Source organism: Arachis stenosperma, chromosome 4 (assembly GCF_014773155.1).
Source record: "Arachis stenosperma cultivar V10309 chromosome 4, arast.V10309.gnm1.PFL2, whole genome shotgun sequence".
Taxonomy (NCBI): domain Eukaryota; kingdom Viridiplantae; phylum Streptophyta; class Magnoliopsida; order Fabales; family Fabaceae; genus Arachis; species Arachis stenosperma.
The window spans coordinates 31,814,564-31,838,394 of record NC_080380.1 but is presented as its reverse complement, the minus strand read 5'-3'; the positions used below and the strand labels follow the sequence as shown (position 1 = coordinate 31,838,394).

The following is a 23,831-nucleotide window of genomic DNA, read 5'->3' as shown; positions in this document are numbered from 1 at the left end:
AAAGCCAACGTCCAAATTTGATGGAAGAAGCATCTCCATTCCTGCCATTGGAGCCAACAACTTTGAGCTGAAACCTCAGCTAGTTGCTTTAATGCAACAAAACTGCAAGTTTTATGGACTTCCATCTGAAGATTCTTACCAGTTTTTAACTGAGTTCTTGCAGATTTGTGAGACTGTAAAGACAAATGGAGTTGATCCTGAAGTCTACAGACTCATGCTTTTCCCTTTTGCTGTAAGAGACAGAGCTAGAATATGGTTGGATTCACAACCTAAGGATAGCCTGGACTCCTGGGATAAGTTGGTCACTGCCTTCTTGGATAAATTCTTTCCTCCTCAAAAGCTGAGCAAGCTTAGAGTGGATGTTCAGACCTTCAAGCAAAAAGATGGTGAATGCCTCTATGAAGCTTGGGAAAGATACAAGCAACTGACCAAAAGATGTCCATCTGACATGTTTTCAGAATGGACCATATTAGATATATTCTATTATGGTCTATCTGAATTTTCGAAAATGTCATTGGACCATTCTGCAGGTGGATCTATTCACCCAAAGAAAATGCCTGAAGAGGCTCAAGAACTCATTGACATGGTTGCAAACAACCAATTCATGTACACTTCTGAGAGAAATTCCGTGAATAATGGGATACCTCAGAAGAAAGGAGTTCTTGAAATTGATGCTCTGAATGCCATATTGGCTCAGAACAAAGTGTTGACTCAACAGGTCAACATGATCTCTCAAAATTTGAATGGATGGCAACATGCATCCAACAGTACTAAATAGGCAGCTTCTGAAGAAGCTTATGATCCTGAGAACCCTGCCATGGCAGAGGTTAATTACATGGGTGAACCTTATGGAAACACCTATAACTCATCATGGAGAAATCATTCAAATTTCTCATGGAAGGATCAACAAAAGCCTCAACAAGGCTTTAACAATGGTGGACACAATAGGCTGAGCAATAGCAAGCCTTTCCCATCATCTTCTCAGCAACAGACAGAGAATTCTGAACAAAACACTTCTAATTTAGCCAATCTAGTCTCTGATCTGTCAAAGGCCACTTTCAGTTTCATGAGTGAAACAAGATCCTCCATTAGAAATCTGGAGGCACAAGTGGGCCAGCTGAGTAAGAAAGTCATTGAAACTCCTCCCAGTATTCTCCCAAGCAATACAGAAGAGAATCCAAAAGGAGAGTGCAAGGCCATTGATATAATCAATATGGCCGAATGCACAAGGGAGGAGGAGGATGAAAATCCTAGTGAGGAAGACCTCCTGGGACGTCCCTCAAGCAAGAAGGAATTTCCTATTAAGGATCCAAAGGAATCTGAGGCTCATATAGAGACCATAGAGATTCCATTAAATCTCCTTCTGCCATTCATGAGCTCTGAAGACTATTCTTCCTCTGAAAAGGATGAAGATGTGACTGGAGAGCAAGTTGCTCAATATTTAGGAGCTATCATGAAGCTGAATGCCAAGTTGTTTGGTAATGAGACTTGGGAAAGTGAACCTCCCTTGCTCATTAATGAACTTGATACCTGGATTCAGCAAATTCTACCTCAAAAGAAACAAGATCCTGGCAAGTTCTTAATACCTTGTACCATAGGCACCATGACCTTTGAAAAAGCTCTGTGTGATCTGGGATTAGGGATAAATCTTATGCCACTCTCTGTAATGGAGAAGCTGGGGATCATTGAGGTACAACCTGCCTTGTTCTCATTACAATTGGCAGACAAGTCATTGAGACAAGCTTATGGAATAGTAGAGGACGTGTTAGTAAAGGTTGAAGGCCTTTACATCCCTGCTGATTTCATAATCTTAGACACTAGGAAGGAAGAGGATGAATGCATCATCCTTGGAAGACCTTTCCTAGCCACAGCAGGAGCTGTGATAGATGTCAACAGAGGAGAATTAGTCCTTCAATTGAATGGGGACTACCTTGTGTTTAAGGCACATGGCCATCCCTCTGTGACAAAAGAGAGTAAGCATGAAGAGCTTCTCTCAATTCAGAGTCAGGAAGAGCCCCCACAGTCAAACTCTAAGTTTGGTGTTGGGAGTCCACAACCAAACTCTAAGTTTGGTGTTAAGATCCCATATACAAACTCTAAGTTTGGTGTTGGGACTATACAACATTGACCTGATCACCTTTGTGGCTCCATGAGAGCCACTGTCAAGCTATTGACATTAAAAAAGCGCTTGTTGGGAGGCAACCCAATTTTATTTATCTAATTTCTATTTATTTTATTTTGTTGTTATTTTGTGTTTTATTAGGTACATGATCATGAGGAGTCACGAAAAAAATATAAAAATTAAAAACAGAATCAAAAATAGCAGAAGAAAAATCACACCCTAGAGGAAGCACAGGCTGGCGTTCAACGCCAGTAAGAAGCATCTGGCTGGCGTTCAACGCCAGAACAGAGCATCAACCTGGCGCTGAACGCCAGAAACAAGCAACATTCTGGCGCTGAACGCCAGGAATGTGCCTAAGAGGAAAAGCTGGCGCTGAACGCCAGTAACAAGCATGAAACTGGCGTTCAACACCAGAAACATGTTACATGTGGGCGTTGAACGCCCAGAACGTGCACTAATGGGTGTTTAAATGCCAGAATGGTGCGCAATGGCATTTTACATGCCTATTTGGTGCAGGGATGGAATTCCTTGACACCTCAGGATCTGTGGACCCCACAGGATCCCCACCTTCCCACCTTACCTCCTAATCCTATTTTTGTGATTACTCTTTCCCATGTCACACTTCCTAACACCCTTCACCAATCACCTCAATCTCTCTTCCCAATTACCCCCTTCACCACTCACATCCATCCACTCTTCCCCATAAACCCCACCCACCTTAAAAAATTCAAAACCATTTTCCCACCCATTCCCACCCTAAATGGCCGAACATATACTCTCCCCTCTCCCTATATATACCCTTCCATTCTACTTCATTTTCACACAACACAACCCCTCTTCCATACCTTGGCCGAACCTACATCTCTCCTTCTCCTCCATATTTTCTTCTTCCTCTTCTTGTCTTCTTTCTTCTCTTGCTCGAGGGTGAGCAATATTTTAAGTTTGGTGTGGTAAAAGCATAAGCTTTTTGTTTTTCCATTACCATCAATGGCACCTAAGGCCGGAGAATCCTCTAGAAAAGGAAAAGGGAAGACAAAAGCTTCCACCTCCGAGTCATGGGAGATGGAAAGATTCATCTCCAAGAGCCATCAAGACCACTTCTATGATGTTGTGGCAAAGAAGAAGGTGATCCCTGAGGTCCCTTTCAAGCTCAAGAAAAATGAGTATCCGGAAATCCGACATGAAATCCGAAGAAGAGGTTGGGAAGTCCTAACCAATCCCATACAACAAGTCAGAATCTTAATGGTTCAAGAGTTCTATGCCAATGCATGGATCACTAGGAACCATGATCAAAGTATGAACCCGAGTCCAAAGAATTATCTCACAATGGTTCGGGGGAAATACTTAGATTTTAGTCCGGAAAATGTGAGGTTGGCATTCCACTTGCCCATGATGCAAGGAGATGAACGCCCCTACACTAGATGGGTCAACTTTAATCAAAGGTTGGACCAAGTCCTTATGGACATATGTGTGGAAGGAGCTCAATGGAAGAGAGATTCAAGAGGGAAGCCGGTTCAACTGAGAAGGCATGACCTCCCTGCGCTCTCAACGGTGTTGGAAAGTAGACATCCTGGGCTTTCCAGCAATGTATAATAGTCCATACTTTGCTCAAGATTTGATGGCCCAAACCGGCATTCCAAATCAGCTCAAGAATGCCCGGCGTTAAACGCCGGAACTGGCACAAGAATGGGAGTTAAACGCCTAAACTGGCATAGAAGCTGGCGTTTAACTCCAAGAAAAGTCTCTACACATGAAAGCTTCAGTGCTCAGCCCAAGCACACACCAAGTGGGCCCAGAAGTGGATTTTTATGTCATTTACTCATCTCTGTAAACCCTAGGCTACTAGTTCTCTACAAATAGGACCTTTTGCTATTGTATTTGATATCTTGGTTCTTCTGGTTCCCCTCTCTGGGGCCGAAGCCAATGATCACTTTTGTTCTTATGTATTTTCAATGGTGGAGTTTCTACACACCATAGATTAAGGTGTGGAGCTCTGCTGTACCTCGAGTATCAATGCAATTACTATTGTTCTTCTATTCAATTCGGCTTATTCTTGTTCTAAGATATCACTTGTTCCTCAACTTGATGAATGTGATGATCCGTGACACTCATCATCATTCTCACCTATGAACGTGTGCCTGACAACCACCTCCGTTCTACCTTAGATTGATTGGATATCTCTTGGATCCCTTAATCGGAATCTTCGTGGTATAAGCTAGAATTGATGGCGTCATTCAAGAGAATCCGGAAGGTCTAAACCTTGTCTTGGTATTCTGAGTAGGATTCAATGATTGAATGACTATGACGAGCTTCAAACTCCTGAAGACTGGGCGTTAGTGACAGACGCAAAAGAATCAATGGATTCTATTCCAACCTGATTGAGAACCGACAGATGATTAGCCGTGTCGTGACAGGGTGCGTTGAACATTTTCACTGAGAGGACGAGACTGTAGCCACTGACAACGGTGATGGCCAACATACAGCTTGCCATGGAAAGGAGTAAGAAGGATTGGATGAAGACAGTAGGAAAGTAGAGAGACGGAAGGGACAAAGCATCTCCATACGCTTATCTGAAATTCTCACCAATGAATTACATAAGTATCTCTATCTTTATTTTATGCTTTATTCATAAATCACCCATAACCATTTGAATCTGCCTGACTAAGATTTACAAGATGACCATAGCTTGCTTCATACCAACAATCTCCGTGGGATCGACCCTTACTCGCGTAAGGTTTTTTACTTGGACGACCCAGTGCACTTGCTGGTTAGTTGTGCGAAGTTGTGAAATTATGTTTAGACCATGGTATTGAGCACCACGTTTTTGGAGCCATTACCGGGGATTGTTTGAGTTGTGAAAAGTAGAGATCACAATTTCGTGCACCAAGTTTTTGGCGCCGTTGCCGGGGATTGTTGAGTTTGGACAACTGACGGTTCATCTTGTTGCTTAGATTAGGTATTTTTCTTCAGAGTTCTTAAGAATGAATTCTAGTGTTTCAAGGTGATGTTCTTATCATCACCAAAGCTGATTGATTCTCATCAATTTAGCTCTTGAATGCAATGTCCTGCTGAAACTTGGCTAGCCATGTCTAATTTCTTTAGACTGAAGCTTTAGACTAACATTGCATGATTCTTGGAATTCTCATTAAGAATTTTGATATCTTTATTTTCTTTTCCACTTAATTTTCGAAAAATCCAAAAAAAAAATTACAAAATTACAAAATCATAAAAACTAAAAATATTCTCATGTTTCTTATTGAGTCTAGAGTCTCATTTTAAGTTTGGTGTCAATTGCATATTTCTGTTCTTCTTGCATTTTTCGAATTCATGCATGTGTCTTCATTAATCTTCAAGCTGTTCTTGATGATTTCCTTGTTCTGATCTTTAAATTCTCTTGTCTTGAGTGTTTTGTTGTTTTTCATATGCATTCTCATTTTGTTAGTGTCAGTAGTATACAAACATCTAAGTTTGGTGTCTTGCATGCATTGTTTATTTGATTTTAGTTGCATTTTTATTATTCCTCATTATTAAAAATCCAAAAATATTTTTAATTTATGTCTTTTCAAGTCAATAATACAGAGAATTGAAGATTCAGAACATACAGTAGAGGAATTATACAGAAAAAGCTGGACGTTCAAAACGCCCAGTGAGGAAGGAAAACTGGCGTTTAAACGCCAGCCAGGGTGCCTGGCCGGGCGTTTAACGCCCAAAAGGGTAGTGTTTTGGGCGTTAAACGCCAGAATGTATACCATTCTGGACGTTTAACGCCAGGATGGCACAAGAGGGAAGATTTTGTTTTTAACTCAAAATTTTTTCAGGTTTTCAAAATTTTTCAAAATCAAATCTTTTTCAAATCATATCTTTTCAATCATATATTTTCAAAATCAATTTCTTTCTATTTTCAAAAATACTTGCTAACAATTAATGATTTGATTCAACATTTCAAGTATGTTGCCTTTTCTGTTGAGAAAGGTTTAATGTCTGAATCATATCTTTCTTGTTAGGCAGGTTATTAATTTTTAAAATCAAATCTTTTTAAATTGTTTTTGAAATCATATCTTCTCAATCACATCTTTTTAAAAACCATAACTTTTCAATCATATCTTTTTTATTTCTAATTTCAAAATCTTTTTCAAAAGTCACTTGATTTCTTTTCCACTCTTAGTTTTCGAAAATCAATTAGTATTTTTCAAAATGTTTTTAAAATCTTTTTAATTTATTTCGAAAATTTCTTCCCCTCTTCTCACATCCTTCTATTTATGGACTAACACTCCTCCTCAATGCATAATTCGAACTCCATCTTTCCTTGATAAGTTCGAATTTTCTACCTCTTCCTTCTATTTTTCTTTTCCTCTGACACCTCAAGGAATCTCTATACTGTGACATAGAGGATTCCATATTTTCTTGTTCTTTTCTCTTTCATATGAGCAGGAGCAAAGACAAAAGCATTCTTGTTGAGGCTGATCCTGAACCTGAAAGGACCTTGAAGCGAAAGCTAAGAGAAGCTAAGGCACAACTCTCTATAGAGGATCTAACAGAAATCTTCAAAGAAGAAGACATGGCAGCCGAAAACAACAACAATGCCAACAATGCAAGGAAGGTGCTGGGTGACTTTACTGCACCTAATCCCGACTTCTATGGGAGAAGCATCTCTATCCTTGCCATTGGAGCAAACAACTTTGAGCTTAAGCCTCAATTAGTTTCTCTAATGCAACAGAATTGCAAGTTCCATGGACTTCCATTGGAAGATCCTCATCAGTTTTTAGCTGAATTCTTGCAAATCTGTGACACTGTCAAGACTAATGGGGTTGACCCTGAGGTCTACAGACTTATGCTATTCCCTTTTGCTGTAAGAGACAGAGCTAGGATATGGTTGGACTCACAGCCTAAAGAAAGCCTGAACTCTTAGGAAAAGCTAGTCAATGCCTTCTTGGCAAAGTTTTTTCCACCTCAAAAATTGAGTAAGCTTAGAGTGGAAGTCCAAACCTTCAGACAGAAGGAAGGAGAATCCCTCTATGAAGCTTGGGAAAGATACAAACAATTGATCAGAAAGTGTCCCTCTAACATGCTTTCTGAATGGAGCATCATAGGTATTTTCTATGATGGTCTGTCTGAACTGTCCAATATGTCATTGGATAGCTCTGCTGGAGGATCTCTTCATCTGAAGAAGACGCCTACAGAAGCTCAAGAACTAATTGAAATGGTTGCAAATAACCAATTCATGTACACTTCTGAAAGGAATCCTGTGAACAATGGGACGAATCAGAAGAAAGGAGTTCTTGAGATTGACACTCTGAATGCCATACTGGCTCAGAACAAAATATTGACTCAGCAAGTCAATATGATCTCTCAAAGTCTGTCTGGAATACAAGCTGCACCAGGCAGTACTAAGGACGTTTCATCTAAAGAAGAAGCTTATGATCCTGAGAACCCTTCAATGGAAGAGGTGAATTACATGGGAGAACCCTATGGAAACACCTATAATCCTTCATGGAGAAATCATCCAAATCTCTCATGGAAGAATCAACAGAGACCTCAACAAGGTTTCAACAACAATAATGGTGGAAGAAACAGGGTTAGCAATGACAAGCCTTTTCCATCATCTTCTTAGCAACAGACAGAGAATTCTAAGCAGAGCCACTCTGACTTAGCAACCATGGTCTCTGATCTAATCAAAACCACTCAAAGTTTCATGACTGAAATAAGGTCCTCCATTAGGAACTTGGAGGCACAAGTGGGTCAGCTGAGTAAGAAAGTTACTGAACTCTCTCCTAGTACTCTTCCAAGCAATACAGAAGAAAACCCAAAAGGAGAGTGCAAGGTCATCAACATGGCCGAATTTGGAGAGGAGGAAGAGGCAGTGATCGCTACTGAAAAATACCTCAATGGACGTCCACTGGCCTCCAATGAGTTCCCTAATGAGGAACCATGGGAATCTGAGGCTCAGAATGAGACCATAAAGATTCCATTGAATCTACTTCTGCCATTCATGAGCTCGGATGAATATTCTTCCTCTGAAGAGGATGAGTATGTCACTGAAGAGCAAGTTGCTAAATACCTTGGAGCAATCATAAAGCTAAATGACAAGTTATTTGGTAATGAAACTTGGGAGCATGAACCCCCTTTGCTCACCAAAGAACTGGATGACTTGTCTAGGCAGAAATTACCTCAAAAGAGACAAGATCCTGGGAAGTTTTTAATACCTTGTACCATAGGCACCATGACCTTTAAAAAGGCTCTGTGTGACCTAGGGTCAAGTATAAACCTCATGCCTCTCTCTGTAAAGGAGAAGCTAGGGATCTTTGAGGTGCAAGCTGCAAGAATCTCACTAGACATGGCAGACAATTCAAGAAAACAAGCTTATGGACTTGTAGAGGATGTTCTGGTAAAGGTTGAAGACCATTACATCCCTGTTGATTTCATAGTCCTAGAGACTGGGAAGTGCATGGATGAATCTATCATCCTTGGCAGACCCTTCCTAGCCACAGCAAAGGCTGTGATTGATGTTGACAGAGGAGAATTGATCATTCAAGTGAATGAAGAATCCTTTGTGTTTAAGGCTCAAGGATATCCCTCTGTTACCATAGAAAGGAAGCATGAAGAGCTTCTCTCAAAACAGAGTCAAACAGAGCCCCCACATTCAAACTCTAAGTTTGGTGTTGGGAGGCCACAACCAACTTCTAAGTTTGGTATTGAACCCCCACATTCAAACTCTAAGTTTGGTGTTGGGAGGTTCCAACATTGCTCTGAGTATCTGTGAGGCTCCATGAGAGCCCTCTGTCAAGCTACTAACATTAAAAAAGCGCTTGTTGGGAGGTAACCCAATGTTATATTTAATCTATTTTCCTTTGTAATTTTATATTTTCTGTAGGTTGATGATCATGGGAAGTCACAAAATCAATTGAAAAAGTAAAAACAGAATGAAAAATAGAATGAAAAATAGCACACCCTGGAGGAAGATCTTGCTTGCGTTTAAACGCCAGTAAGGGCAGCAAATGGGCGTTTAACGCCCAGTCTGGCACCATTCTGGGCGTTTAACGCCAGAAAGGGGCACCAGACTGGCGTTAAACGCCAGGAAAGAGCAAGAAGTTGGCGTTAAACGCCAGAAATGGGCACCAGCCCGGCGTTTAACGCCAGAATTGGCATAAAGAGCATATTGGCTCGCCACATAGTGCAGGGATGAATTTTTCTTGACACCTCAGAATCTGTGGACCCTACAAGATCCCCACCTACCCCACCACCCTCTCTCTTCTTCTTCACCCATTCACCAATCACCTCAACCACTCATCCCCAAAAAACCCCTCACCTATCAAATCCCACTATTCTCTTCACCACTCACATCCATCCTTCATAAAACCCCACCTACCTCACCATTCAAATTCAAACCACTTTTTCTCCCAAACCCACTCATTCATAACCGAACCCTACCCCTCTCTCCACCCCTATATAAACCCATCTTTACTCTTTCATTTTCACACAACCTAAACACTACTTCTCCCCCTTTGGGCCGAACCACAAAGCCATCTCCATCTCCTCTATTTCTTCTTCTTCTACTCTCTTCTTTCTTTTTTTGCTCGAGGACGAGCAAAACCTTTTAAGTTTGGTGTGGTAAAAGCATTGCTTTTTGTTTTTCCATAACCATTTATGGCATCCAAGGCCGGAGAAACCTCTAGAAAGAGGAAAGGGAAGGCAAAAGCTTTCACCTCTGAGTCATAGGAGATAGAGAGATTCATCTCAAGGGTGCATCAAGACCACTTCTATTAAGTTGTGGCCTTGAAGAAGGTGATCCCCGAGGTCCCTTTCAAACTCAAAAAGAGTGAATATCCGGAGATCCGACATGAGATCCGAAGAAGAGGTTGGGAAGTTCTTACCAAACCCATTCAACAAGTCGGAATCTTAATGGCTCAAGAGTTCTATGCCAATGCATGGATCACCAAGAACCATGATCAAGTGTGAACCCGAACCCAAAGAATTGGCTTACAATGGTTCGGGGGAGATGCTTAGATTTTAGTCCGAAAAATGTAAGGTTGGCATTCAACTTGCCCATGATGCAAGGAGATGAACACCCTTACACTAGAAGGGTCAACTTTGATCAAAGGTTGGACCAAGTCCTCATAGACATTTGTGAAGAGGGCGCTCAATGGAAGAAAGATTCAAGAGGGAAGCCGGTTCAACTGAGAAGGCATGACCTCAAGCCCGTGGCTAGGGGATGGTTGGAGTTTATCCAACGCTCAATCATTCCCACTAGCAACCGGTCCGAAGTTACTATAGACCGGGCCATCATGATTCATAGCATCATGATTGGAGTGGAAGTAGAAGTTCATGATGTCATATCCCAAGAACTTTATAAGGTGGCGGACAAGTCCTCTACCTTGGCAAGGTTAGCCTTTCCTCATCTCATTTGTCACCTCTGTTATTCAGTTGGAGTTGACATAGAGGGAGACATCCTCATTGATGAGGACAAGCCCATCACTAAGAAAAGGATGGAGCAAACAAGAGATCCCACTCATCATGAAATCCCTGAGATGCCTCAAGGGATGCACTTTCCTCCACAAAACTATTGGGAGCAAATCAACACCTCCCTAGGAGAATTGAGTTCCAACATGGGACAACTAAGGGTGGAGCACCAAGAACATTCCATCCTCCTCCATGAAATTAGAGAAGATCAAAGAATCATGAGAGAGGAGCAACAAAGGCAAGGAAGAGACATTGAGGAGCTCAAGCACTCCATAAGATCTTCAAGAGGAAGAACGAGCCACCATCACTAAGGTGGACCCGTTCTTTAATCTCCTTGTTCTTTATTTTATTGTTTTTCGAATTTCATGCTTATGTTTATCTATGTTTGTGTCTTATGATCATTAGTGTCTTAGTGTCTATGCCTTAAATTTATGAATGTCCTATGAATCCATCACCTTTCTTAATTTACCCATTTTTTGTAAACCTAGGTTACTAGTTTAGTATAAAAACTACTTTCGGAGATTCATTTTGTACCTCATGACATTTTACACCTAACTTTGTATCTTCTACGGTATGAGTCTCTAAACCCCATGGTTGGGGGTGAGGAGCTCTGCTGTGTCTCGATGGATTAATGCAATTATTTCTGTTTTCTATTCAATTACGCTTGTTTCTATTCTAAGATATTCATTCACACTTCAACATGATGAATGTGATGATCCGTGAGACTCATCACCATTCTCAACTTATGAACGCATGCCTGAAAACCATTTCTGTTCTACCTTAGATTGAATGTGTATCTCTTGGGTTCCTGGTTCACGAGCTTGATTCCCTCTCCTGACAACAGAGTGTTCAATTCTGTAAAACCAGAGTCTTTGTGGTATAAGCTAGAATCAATTGGCAGCACTCTTGAGATCCGAAAAGTCTAAACCTTGTCTGTGGTATTCCGAGTAGGATCTGGGAAGGGGTGACAGTGACGAGCTTCAAACTCACAAATGTTGGGCGCAGTGACAGTGTGCAAAAGGATCAATGGATCCTATTCCAGCACGAGTGAGAATCGACAGATAATTAGCCATGCGGGAAACCGTAGAGGACCATTTTCACTAAGACAATGGATGCTAGCCATTGACAACGGTGATCCACTGACGAGCAGATAATTTATACGCTTTTTGGCATTGTTTTTAGTATGTTTTTAGTATGTTTTAGTTATTTTTTATTGTATTTTTATTAGTTTTTAGTTAAAATTCATTTTCTGGACTTTACTATGAGTTTGTGTGTTTTTCTATGATTTCAGGTATTTTCTGGCTGAAATTGAGGGACCTGAGCAAAAATCTGATTCAGAGGCTGAAAAGGACTGCAGATGCTGTTGGATTCTGACCTCCCTGCACTCGAAGTGGATTTTCTAGAGCTACAGAAGCCCAATTGGCGCGCTCTTAACGGAGTTGGACAGTAGACATCCTGGGCTTTCCAGCAATATATAATAGTTCATACTTTGCCCAAGATTTGATGGCTCAAACCGGCGTTCCAAATCAGCTCAAGAATGTCCGGCGTTAAACGCCGGAACTGGCACAAGAATGGGAGTTAAACGCCCAAACTGGCATAGAAGCTGGCGTTTAACTCCAAGAAAAGTCTCTACACATGAAAGCTTCAATGTTCAGCCCAAGCACACACCAAGTGGGCCCGGAAGTAGATTTTTATGTCATTTACTCATCTCTGTAAATCCTAGGCTACTAGTTCTCTACAAATAGGACCTTTTGCTATTGTATTTGATATCTTGGTTCTTCTGGTTCCCTCTCTGGGGCCGAAGCCAATGATCACTTTTGTTCTTATGTATTTTTAACGGTGGAGTTTCTACACACCATAGATTAAGGTGTGGAGCTCTGCTGTACCTCGAGTATCAATACAATTACTATTGTTCTTCTATTCAATTCGGCTTATTCTTGTTCTAAGATATCACTTGTTCCTCAACTTGATGAATGTGATGATCCGTGACACTCATCATCATTCTCACCTATGAACGTGTGCCTGACAACCACCTCCGTTCTACCTTAGATTGAGTGGATATCTCTTGGATCCCTTAATCGGAATCTTCGTGGTATAAGCTAGAATTGATGACGGCATTCAAGAGGATCCGGAAGGTCTAAACCTTGTCTGTGGTATTCTGAGTAGGATTCAATGATTGAATGACTGTGATGAGCTTCAAACTCCTGAAGGCTGGGCGTTAGTGACAGACGCAAAAGAATCAATGGATTCTATTCCAACCTGATTGAGAACCGACAGATGATTAGCCGTGCCGTGACAGGGTGCGTTGAACATTTTCACTGAGAGGACGGGACTGTAGCCACTGACAACGGTGATGGCCAACATACAGCTTGCCATGGAAAGGAGTAAGAAGGATTGGATGAAGACAGTAGGAAAGCAGAGAGACGGAAGGGACAAAGCATCTCCATACGTTAATCTGAAATTCTCACCAATGAATTACATAAGTATCTCTATCTTTATTTTATGCTTTATTCATAAATCACCCATAACCATTTGAATCTACCTGACTAAGATTTACAAGATGACCATAGCTTGCTTCATACTAACAATCTACGTGTGATCGACCCTTACTCGCGTAAGGTTTATTACTTGGACGACCCAGTGCACTTGCTGGTTAGTTGTGTGAAGTTGTGAAATTATGTTTAGACCATGGTATTGAGCACCAAGTTTTTGGAGCCATTACCGGGGATTGTTTGAGTTGTGAAAAGTAGAGATCACAATTTCGTGCACCATCCACCAACATACAGCTTGTCATGGAAGGAACCTTGCGTGCGTGAAGAAGACAACAGAAGAAAAGCAGAGATTCAGAAGACAGAGCATCTCTAAAACCTCAACCTGTTCCTCATTACTGAATCACAAGTACTTTTTATTTCATGTTATTCATTCTTCATAAACAAAACTCATCTTTATTATTGATCTCCTGACTAAGAGTTACAAGATAACCATAGCTTGCTTCAAGCCAGCAATCTCCGTGGGATCGACCGTTACTCACGTAAGGTATTACTTGGACGACCCAGTGCACTTGCTGGTCAGCTGCACGGAGTTGTGTATCACGATTTCGTGTACCAGGCGTGCTTTACTTCTTCCTTCTTCTCCTCTGGAGCTTCTTTTTCATGTAACTATTCATTGGCCTTGGTCTCAGAGCCAGCTACTTTACCACTTCTCAGTTGAATAACCTTGCAATCTTTTTCAACTGGCTCCTCATCAACTTATGCTTCCATACTTGCCACTTGGATTTGAAATTGTGTTACCAAGAAGGCTATTAGTGGTCTTCTGATTAATTTCATTAACTTTTATGGCTAATTGACCCATCTGAATCTCCAAGTTCTTGATTGATGCTCTGGTTTCCTGTCTAAAACTTGCCAATATTGCTTCCAAATCATTGTTCTACTGGGGCTGAGAAGTTGCTTGCTGAGATGACTGAAACTGGTGGTTATTAAAATTATTTTGTTGAAAACTACCTTGAGAATTATGATTAAAATTTTGTGGCCTCTGAGGTTCTCTCTCCACCCAAAATTTGGGTGATTCCTCCATCCCTGATTGCATGTCTTAGAGTACGGATCATTATTGGGATTTCTAGGACCACTCCCCATGTAATTGACCTGTTCAGAAGAGGATTGAGCATAATCATAATTATCATTTTGCACAAAATGACCTGTCATGTCATAAGGGAACTCTTGTGGTGGATTTTGGGTGTTGATAGCTGAGACTTGCATGCCACCCATCTATTGAGTGAGTAGACTTATTTGCTGAGACATAAGCTTGTTCTGAGCAAGAATAGCATTAAGAGTTTCTACTTCCATAACACCCTTCTTCTGAGAAGTCTCAGAGTTCACTGGATTCCTATTAGATGAGTATAAATATTGGTTGCTAGCAACCAATTCAATAAGCTCAATAGTCTCCTCCGGTGTCTTCTTCTTGTGCAGTGAACCACCAGCAGAATTATCTAAGCACATCTTGGACATTTCACCCAAACCTTCATAAAAGATATCTAGTTGGGTCCATTTGGAGAACATGTCCGAAGGGTATTGCCTAGTCAGTAGCTTGTATCTCTCCCAAGCTTCATAAAGAGTTTCACCATCCATCTGCCTGAAAGTCTGAACCTCCACCCTAAGCTTAGTCAACTTCTTTGGTGGGAAAAATTTAGTAAGAAACTCAGTAACAACCTTGTCCCAAGTATCCAGACTCTCCTTGTGTTGGGAATCTAGCCATAGCTTTGCTTTATCCCTCAAAGCAAATGGGAAGAGCATGAGTTTGTACACCTCTGGGTTCACTCCATTTGTCTTTACAGTATCACAAATCTGTAGAAAACTAGAAATAAATTAATTTGGGTCTTCGTGGGGAAGACCATGATACTGGCAGTTTTGTTGCACCAGGGTGATCAATTGTGGCTTCAACTCAAAGTTGTTTGCAGCTATATAAGGCATCACAATGCTTTTTCCATAAAGATCTGCAGTAGGAGCAGAGTAAGAGCCGAGTACTCTCCTTTGTTACTCATTCCCATTTGGATTTGCCACAATGGCATTATCAGCATTGTTAGGGTCCATAGTGGATTCTGCAACCTTGTAACATCTTGCTTGTTGCAAACGCCGCCTAAAAATTCTTTCAGGTTCAGGATCAAAGTCTAAGAGATGTTCTTTGTCTCTGTTCCTACACATAAACAAACAGAAGATAAGAAAAGATGGAACTCTCTATGTCAGAGTGCAGAGAATTCCCAGTGAGGTAACCTGAACTAGGAAACACCAAACTTAATTTCAGAGATTAATAAAAATATTAGTGCTATTAAAATATTTATTTATTTATTTTTTCAAAAATACTTTAACAAAATTTTAAAAAATTTTAACTAAAATGCCTAATCTAAACAATCAAACAACTAATAGTTGTTAATCACTATCAATCCCCAGCAACGGCACCAAAAACTTGGTGCGGAATTTACAACCACAAACTAACCGGTAAGTGCACTGGGTCGTACCAAGCATAGTTATCAGAACTGAACCGGTAATCAACCCGGTCATATGACCGGGTCACTGGGTTACTGGTTCAACCGGTGGGTCACTAATTCACCCGGTTAACCTGGTCATAACTAAAAAAATATAAAATTATATTAATAAAATTGAAATAATGTCTTAAAACTTAAAATGCGAGTCTTACAAACCTTAATAATCAAATATCAAGTCTTAAACATAACTAATAATCTAAAAGAAGAGTTAATAAACTAGTTTTTAGTACAAAATATGTTCTCAATTTAAATCAACAAGAGCAAGTTAAAGACAACACAATCATTAAATTAAGTCCAAGAGGTGAGCTCAAAGTCGGCATCAACATCTTCACAGGGCAAATTAGGAGCTTGATCAACATTTCCCTCATTTTGATTTGTATCCATATCTTCCATAACATTGTTACTTGGTCCATCATTATCTTGGTCATCTTTCAAATTTAATTGATCTACATTTGTGTATTTTTGACAAATCAATATCAAGAATAATTCGTAATAGCAACTGACAATTAAAATATTCAAGCAATTGAAGAATTTACCAAGATCATCCAAAGTTAGTTGAATGGACATATTTGCCAAATCATTTCGTAGAGCATCAACCTCTTCAGGAGTTAAAAACGGCGGTGAATCTTCCAATATCCAATCCGAATGATCATCAAATGTATCAAGACAAATTGGATCATAGCTTTGCTTTCTCATTAAATTCCTATGTTATCAAGTTATGTAATTACTAAACTAAAGATTAAATTTTAATGAACAATACTTTTTAAAATTAGATAAATAATTATAGAAGATACCTTTGTTGTAGCCTCAAGTTATAATGAACGAAAACAAGATCATTAAGCTTTTGATGTTCTAACCGATTCCTCTTCTTTGTGTGGATGTGTTCAAAAATACTCCAATTTCGCTCACAACTAAAAGAACTACAAGTTTGACTTAAAACATGAATGGCTAACTTTTGTAAATTTGGTGCTCCAGTTCCATAAGATTCCCACCATTGATCTTAAAATCAAAAGAGGTAATGCATTACAATTAGCTTTTCTAAATAAATTAACGAATAAAGAAAGATAAAACTAAGTAAAATATTTACCTAGCATCAATGTGCTTCATTCACGCAGTGCAGATTGTCTTCCAAAATCATCTTCAGCATTAGAATACAATTTAAGAAACCAATAGTAAACAACAACACCAAAGTTTCCTGATTCAACTAACAGCAACAACCAGCAACAGCAGCAACCAGCAACAAACAGGGAAAATACAATTCAAGAATAATTCAACAGAGACTAAAATTACCAACTAACAACTAGCAACAATATAATTCAATTTAACAGAGACCAAATTACCAACCAGCAACCAGCAACAATACAATTCAAGAACAACTCTAAAAAACCAAATTTATCAATAGATTCCATAATAATAGGTCAATAGCAGAGACACTGACCTGAGGGAGCAGAGGAACTGAGGCAGAGACTGAGGGAACAGAGACTGTGAGTGATGGAAAGGTGAGGCCGCAGAAGCATTCTGAGCTTTTTGATGAACAACACTGATGAGGACCACCTGAGACTGAGAGTGATGATGAGAGTTGAGGCCGAGACTTGATGAACAGCGCCGACGAGGAGCACGCGAGACTGAGAGTGACGACGACGAGGTTGGCTGGGGGTGTATCGGCGGTGACTGGTGAGGTCGATTAATGAACTCAGACTCTCAAAGTCTCAGAGAACTCAACTCTCAAGAGATCTGTCTCAGATGCCATTAGGGAGATCAGGAGATGTGAGGCAATGGGAGAAGGGGGAATCGAGGGATAGCCATTAGGGTTTCATTTCAGTTTGGGGAGGGGGAAATCATTAGAACGACGCCGTTTTGTTTAGGAATAAAAAAAATTGCACCACCCGGACTGGGTCACACCACCCGGCGGGGTCACCGGTTTTAATCAAAACCCGCCGGGTTGAAGCGGGTTCCACCGGGTCTAATGCAAGGCCGGTTTAACGTATGGCTCGGCCCGGCCAGGTGATCGGGTGACCGGGTTTTCGGTCGAACCGGCCGGGTCTAATAACTATGGTACCAAGTAATACCTCAGGTGAGTGAGGGTCGATCCCACAAGGATTGATGAATCAAGCAACAATAATTGAGCGATTAGCTTAGTCAGACAAACAGAAAATAGTGTTTGAGTGTTCAAAAGCATTAAACATTAATTCAGGGAATCAGAAAGCAAGCAATAAATTGATGTGAAAAACAATATGAAGAAGGCAGTTAAGGCTTCAGAGTTATCTATTTTTCGGATTGACTTTTCTTATTATTTTATTTTAATCATGCAAGATTTAATTCATGGAAAACCATATGTGACTAGACCCTTATTCCTTAGACCTTTTTAGTCTCCTCTAACTTTCATCGATTGCCAATTCCTTAGTCAATTGATTCCAATTAGAGGGTGAAGATCAAATTCTAGTTTATATGCCACAAAAATCCTAATTATCCAAAAATAAGAGGATTATATGTCACGTATCCCGTTAAGTCCAGATAATTAGAATTTAGGAGAAATTATTTTCAAGCTGTTGTTCAAGTAAAGAGCTTTTCCAAGTTATACAAGAACTCAATTAGAAAGAGGGTCATACTTCCTTTCCACCCAAATTCATAAGATAAAGAACGACAACAATTCTTGAAATATAAATCAAAACATGAATTAAAATAGAAAAATAATAGTATCAATCCATACAATAGACAGAGCTCCTAACCTTAACAGCAGAGGTTTAGTTGCTCATTAGAGAAAATAAGGATTCAGGTAAACTGTAAAGTACGGAATGTAAATTGGTATCTGTTCATACCCTGGGTCGAGCTGTTCGACCCGGGATGTTCTACTGATAAATCGACCGACCTCTTTAGGTCAGGACAATCCGACCTCTTCTCAGAGAGCTCGACCTAATCACCAGGAAGAGCCCAAAAAGGGCCCAACAGAGGAACATGACCCAAATCCTAAGGCAGTCCAAGCCTATAGAGATAAGTGCGGTTCCCTTGAAAATAAGATGACCTCACTCGAAGATAAGATAAGATAAGATAAGATAAGATAAGATAAGATAAGATAACTATCTGATCTCCAGAAAGGTCACTCCACTCCATTATAAATACACTGGAGCACCCAGGTATAACTCATACTCTGATTCTACTGAAAACCTGCTTAATACCCTTGCTAACTTAAGCATCGGAGTCCCTTGCAGGTACCACCACCCTCCGGTGACAAAGGATTAGCAACATAGCTAGTCAAACAAGTCAGACACAACATCTCCGGCCAGTACAGAAGATCTCGTCCGAGATCGACCTACAGTTTCAGGTAACCCTCGAAACATTAGCGCCGTTGCCGGGGAACCTAGAAATCATCCCATCACCATGGCGGACGACCATGACAACGACCACAATTCAGATTTAGAGGATAGAATGCCGCACAAAAACACGGACACTACACCAAAGGATACTCCTCAACTTAACAACAAAAAGAATTCTCCAAATGCGGGAGCCATGGAGGCGCTTCAAGACCATTTAAAACAACTTGAAGAAGAAGCCCTATGTCAACGAGATGCTGAGAAAGACTTACAAAGGGAAATAAGGCGACGCCGGGAGTTGGAGGACAAACTCCTAAAACTCGAAGCCGATCTCAAGACCAAAGCTAACCGATCCCCTCATGAGGATAGCTCCCGCAAGGACCAAGATCCATTCACCAAGGAGATCATGAAGACCAAAATCTCAAAAGACTTTAAACTCCCGGATATGACTTTGTACGATGGCACTACAGATCCTGGCCATCATCTCAGCAATTTCAGAAGTAGAATGTACCTCACTGACGCCTTAGATGCAGTTCGCTGCAAAGCCTTTCACACTACTTTAACAAAGACAGCAATTAAATGGTTCGACAATCTACCTCCTAGGTCCATCTCGAGTTTCGACGACTTAGCCAAGAATTTTTTGGCCAGATTCTCCATCCAAAAAGATAAGGCTAAGCACGCTCGAAGTCTATTAGGAATCAAGCAAGGAGAACGGGAAAGTCTTCACAACTACATGGAAAGATTCAACAAAACATGTCTGGACATATAAAGCCTACCAACAGAGGCTGCCATTATGGGCTGATGAGCGGATAATTTATACGCTTTTTGGCATTGTTTTTATATAGTTTTTAGTAAGTTTGAGCTACTTTTAGGGATGTTTTCATTAGTTTTTATGTTAAATTCACATTTCTGGACTTTACTATGAGTTTGTGTGTTTTTCTGTGATTTCAGGTAAATTCTGACTGAAATTGAGGGATTTGAGCAAAACTCTGAAAAAGGCTGACAAAAGGACTGCTGATGCTGCTGGATTCTGACCTCCCTGCACTCGAAATGGATTTTCTGGAGTTAAACGCCAGAAAAACGTCATAATCCGGAGTTGAACGCCCAAAGCACATCATAACTCGAAATTCAACTCCAAGAGAAGCCTCAGCTCGTGGATAGATCAAGCTTAGCCCAAGCACACACCAAGTGGGCCCCGGAAGTGGATTTATGCATCAATTACTTACTCATGTAAACCCTAGTAGCTAGTCTAGTATATATAGGACATTTATCTATTGTATTAGACATCTTTTGACCACTTTAAACTCTTTATTCATTCGGTCACTTGATCATGGAGAGGGCTGGCCATTCGGCCATGCCTGAACCTTCTTTTGCTTATGTATTTTCAACGGTGGAGTTTCTGCACACCATAGATTAAGGGTGTGGAGCTCTGCTGTACCTCAAAGATTAATGAAGTTCTATTTTCTTTTATTCAATGCTCTATCTTATTCTTATTCCAAGATATTCATTCGTACTCAAGAACATGATGAATGATGATGAGTTAGATAACCCTCATTATTATTCTCACTGATGAACGCGCGTGATTGACAACCACTTCCGTTCTACATGCAACAAAGCTTGAATGTGTATCTCTTAGATTCTCCAACAGAATCTTCGTGGTATAAGCTAGATAGATGGCGGCATTCATCTGGATCCGGAAAGTCCAACCTTGTCTGTGGTGTTCCGAGTAGGATCCTGGGAATCCGGAAAGTCTCACCTTGTCTGTGGTATTCCGAGTAGGATTCCGTTCATGAATGACTGTGACGTGCTTCAAACTTTAACCTGCTGGGCGTTAGTGACAAACGCAAAAGAGGGATTCTATTCCAGTAGGAGCGGGAACCAACCGGTGATTGGCCGCACTGTGACAGAGTGCGTGCATTAGCTTTCACTGCGAGGATGGGATGTAGCTATCAACCATGGGTGATGCCTCCAGACTGGTTAGCTGTGCGAGTGACAGCCGTACAGGTTATTTCCCCGAGAGGAATGAAAGTAGCCACAGCTGATAGTGAACCCCTATACAAAGCTTGCCATGGAAAGGAGTAAACTCAGGATTGAATTGAAGCAATAGGAGAGCAGGCGTCCGAGAGCTCTACAGCATCTTCATTCCGCTTATCTGAAATTCCTACCAATGAATCTACATAAGTATTTCTATCCCTTTTATTATTCCTTTTTATTTAATGATAATCACAATTACTCTTTAATCTCCCTAACTGAGATTTACAAGGTGACCATAGCTTGCTTCATACCAACAATCTCCGTGGGATCGACCCTTACTCACGTAAGGTTATTACTTGGACGACCCAGTGCACTTGCTGGTTAGTTGAACGGAGTTGTGTACATACTAAAGCTCAAAAGATAGAAATCACAATTTCGTCCACCATGGGCCTCATCAATGGCTTGCGAGAGGGACCTTTTAGCCAATCTATATCGAAAAAACGCCCTACATCTTTGAACGAAGTGCAAGAACGAGCAGAGAAGTACATCAACATGGAGGAAAACTCTCGACTAGGAAAGACCTCAAAATCCGAATTCATTTATCCCTCCAGGGATAAGGACAAAGAGTCCAAAAAGAAGGAAGATCGACATGGGAAAAAAAATAAAAAATACCACAATTACACCCCTCTTCGGGTGTCCCTTGTGGATGTCTACAGAGAGGTTTGTCACACTGAAAAAATACCTCCAGCTCGACCACTCAAAGGCAAAAAAGGAGGAGGAAATCGAACCGAATATTCTGAATACCATTGGATCTGTGGGCATTCCACCAATGAATGTTTTGACTTAAAGAATGTCATAGAAAAACTAGTAAGAGAAGGGAAATTAGATCGGTACCTGGCCACACGGGACGATGAGCAAAGAAAAAGAAGAAGGGAAGAAGATGTCGGACGAACCGAGCGATCACCTCGTACACCAGAAAGACACATCCACATGATACACGGCGGATTTGCGGGAGGAGGAATCTCCAAATAATCTCGCAAAAGATATATTAAAGAAGTATATCATGTTGAGGGAAAGGAGAAAGCACCCGACATCCCCGCAATTACTTTCACCAAAGAAGACGCATCCGATGTCATCTCAAGACACGATGATCCCATGGTCATCACTGTTATATTGGCAAATGCAAATCTTCACCGCACACTGATAGACCAAGGGAGATCTGCCGACATCTTGTTCAAAACCGCCTTCGACAAGCTCGGCCTGGAAGAAAAAGAACTTTGAGCATATCCGAACAGCCTGTTCGGACTGGGAGACACCCCGGTTCAACTGTTTGGATACATCTCACTACACACAACCTTCGGAAAAGGAAATCAGTCAAGAACACTCAAGATAGATTACATCGTGGTCGACGTAAGTTCAGCCTACAACGCCTTAATAGGTCGGACAACATTGAATCAGCTCGGCGCAATAGTCTCGACTCCACATCTATGCATGAAATTCCCAAGTGCAAAAGGGATAGCTACAATAAAAGCAGACCAGAAGACGGTGCACCACTGTTACCATGAAAGTCTAAACCTCATATGCAAAGGAGAAGAATTCCACACAATCGAACTCGGTAGAGTGCAGAGGTGGGAAGAACTCCGCCCACAACCCAAAGGTGAAGTAGAGAAAGTCCAGATCGAGGACACCCCGGACCAAATAACCAATATCGGTACAATCCTAAAAGGAGACATAAAAGAATCACTCATACAGTTCTTGCGAGATAACGTCGACCTCTTTGCATGGAAGGCCGCAGACATGCCAGGCATAGACCCCAAGTTAATGTGCCACAAGCTAGCAGTCTATCCAGAATTTCGGCCAGTACAACAGAGGCATAGAAAGCTCAGACCAGAACGATCCCAAGCTGTGGAAGAGCAGGTACAAGCTCTACTGGAGGCAGGATTCATAAGAGAAGTCAAATACCCACTATGGCTGGCTAACGTCGTCTTGGTTAAAAAAATCAAATGGGAAGTGGCGAATGTGCACCAACTACACTGACCTCCACAAAGCCTGCCCGAAAGATCCTTATCCACTCCCAAGTATCGACGCTCTGGTAGATGCCTCCTCCGGATATAAATACCTCTCGTTTATAGATGCATACTCGGGATACAATCAAATCCCAATGTATCCACCCGACCAAGAAAAAACTTCCTTCTTAACCCCAAAAGAAAACTACTGCTACATCGTCATGCCTTTTGGTCTTAAAAATGTGGGAGCTACTTATCAGAGATTAATGAATAAGGTCTTTACGGATCACATCAGAAAAATCATGGAAGTCTATGTGGACGACATGTTAATAAAGACACAAAATGAAGAGACGCTATTGTCCAACCTGACCCAAGTATTCAACACTATAAGACGGCATGGCTTGCGACTCAATCCTACAAAATGCACCTTCGCAGTAGAAGCTGGCAAATTCTTGGGTTTTATGCTCACATAAAGAGGAATCGAGGCAAATCCAGATAAATATCGTGCCATACTCGACATGAAGAGTCCGACTTGTGTCAAAGAGGTACAACAACTCAACGAGAGGTTGGCAGCCTTGTCCAGATTTCTAGCCGGATCAGCAATAAGATCTCTTCCCTTCTACGCCACTCTAAGAAAGGGAAAGAAGTTTGAATGGACAACGGAGTGCGAGCAAGCCTTCCAAGATTTCAAAAGATTCCTAGGACAGCCACCTATCCTAACTCAGCCACAGGAAGGAGAACCTCTCATATTGTACCCCGCGATAAAAAGTCAGGCGGTAGCCTCAGCACTAGTTCGAGAAGACGGCAGTGGGCAACAACCCGTATACTTCATCAGTAAAGCACTACAAGGATCCGAGCTGAACTACCAGAAAATAGAAAAATTTGCCTACGCTTTCATACTAACATCTCGTCGACTTCGTCCA

The 23,831-nt window shown here is 41.0% G+C and overlaps 1 non-coding gene across 1 annotated transcript; it reads right to left on the bottom strand.

Moving 5' to 3' along the window:
• Positions 1-346: 346 nt before the first annotated feature.
• On the bottom strand, positions 347-450 carry LOC130977847 (small nucleolar RNA R71). Its single transcript, XR_009085521.1, has one exon. It is a non-coding gene; the product is annotated as a small nucleolar RNA R71 (small nucleolar RNA).
• Positions 451-23,831: the final 23,381 nt, after the last annotated feature.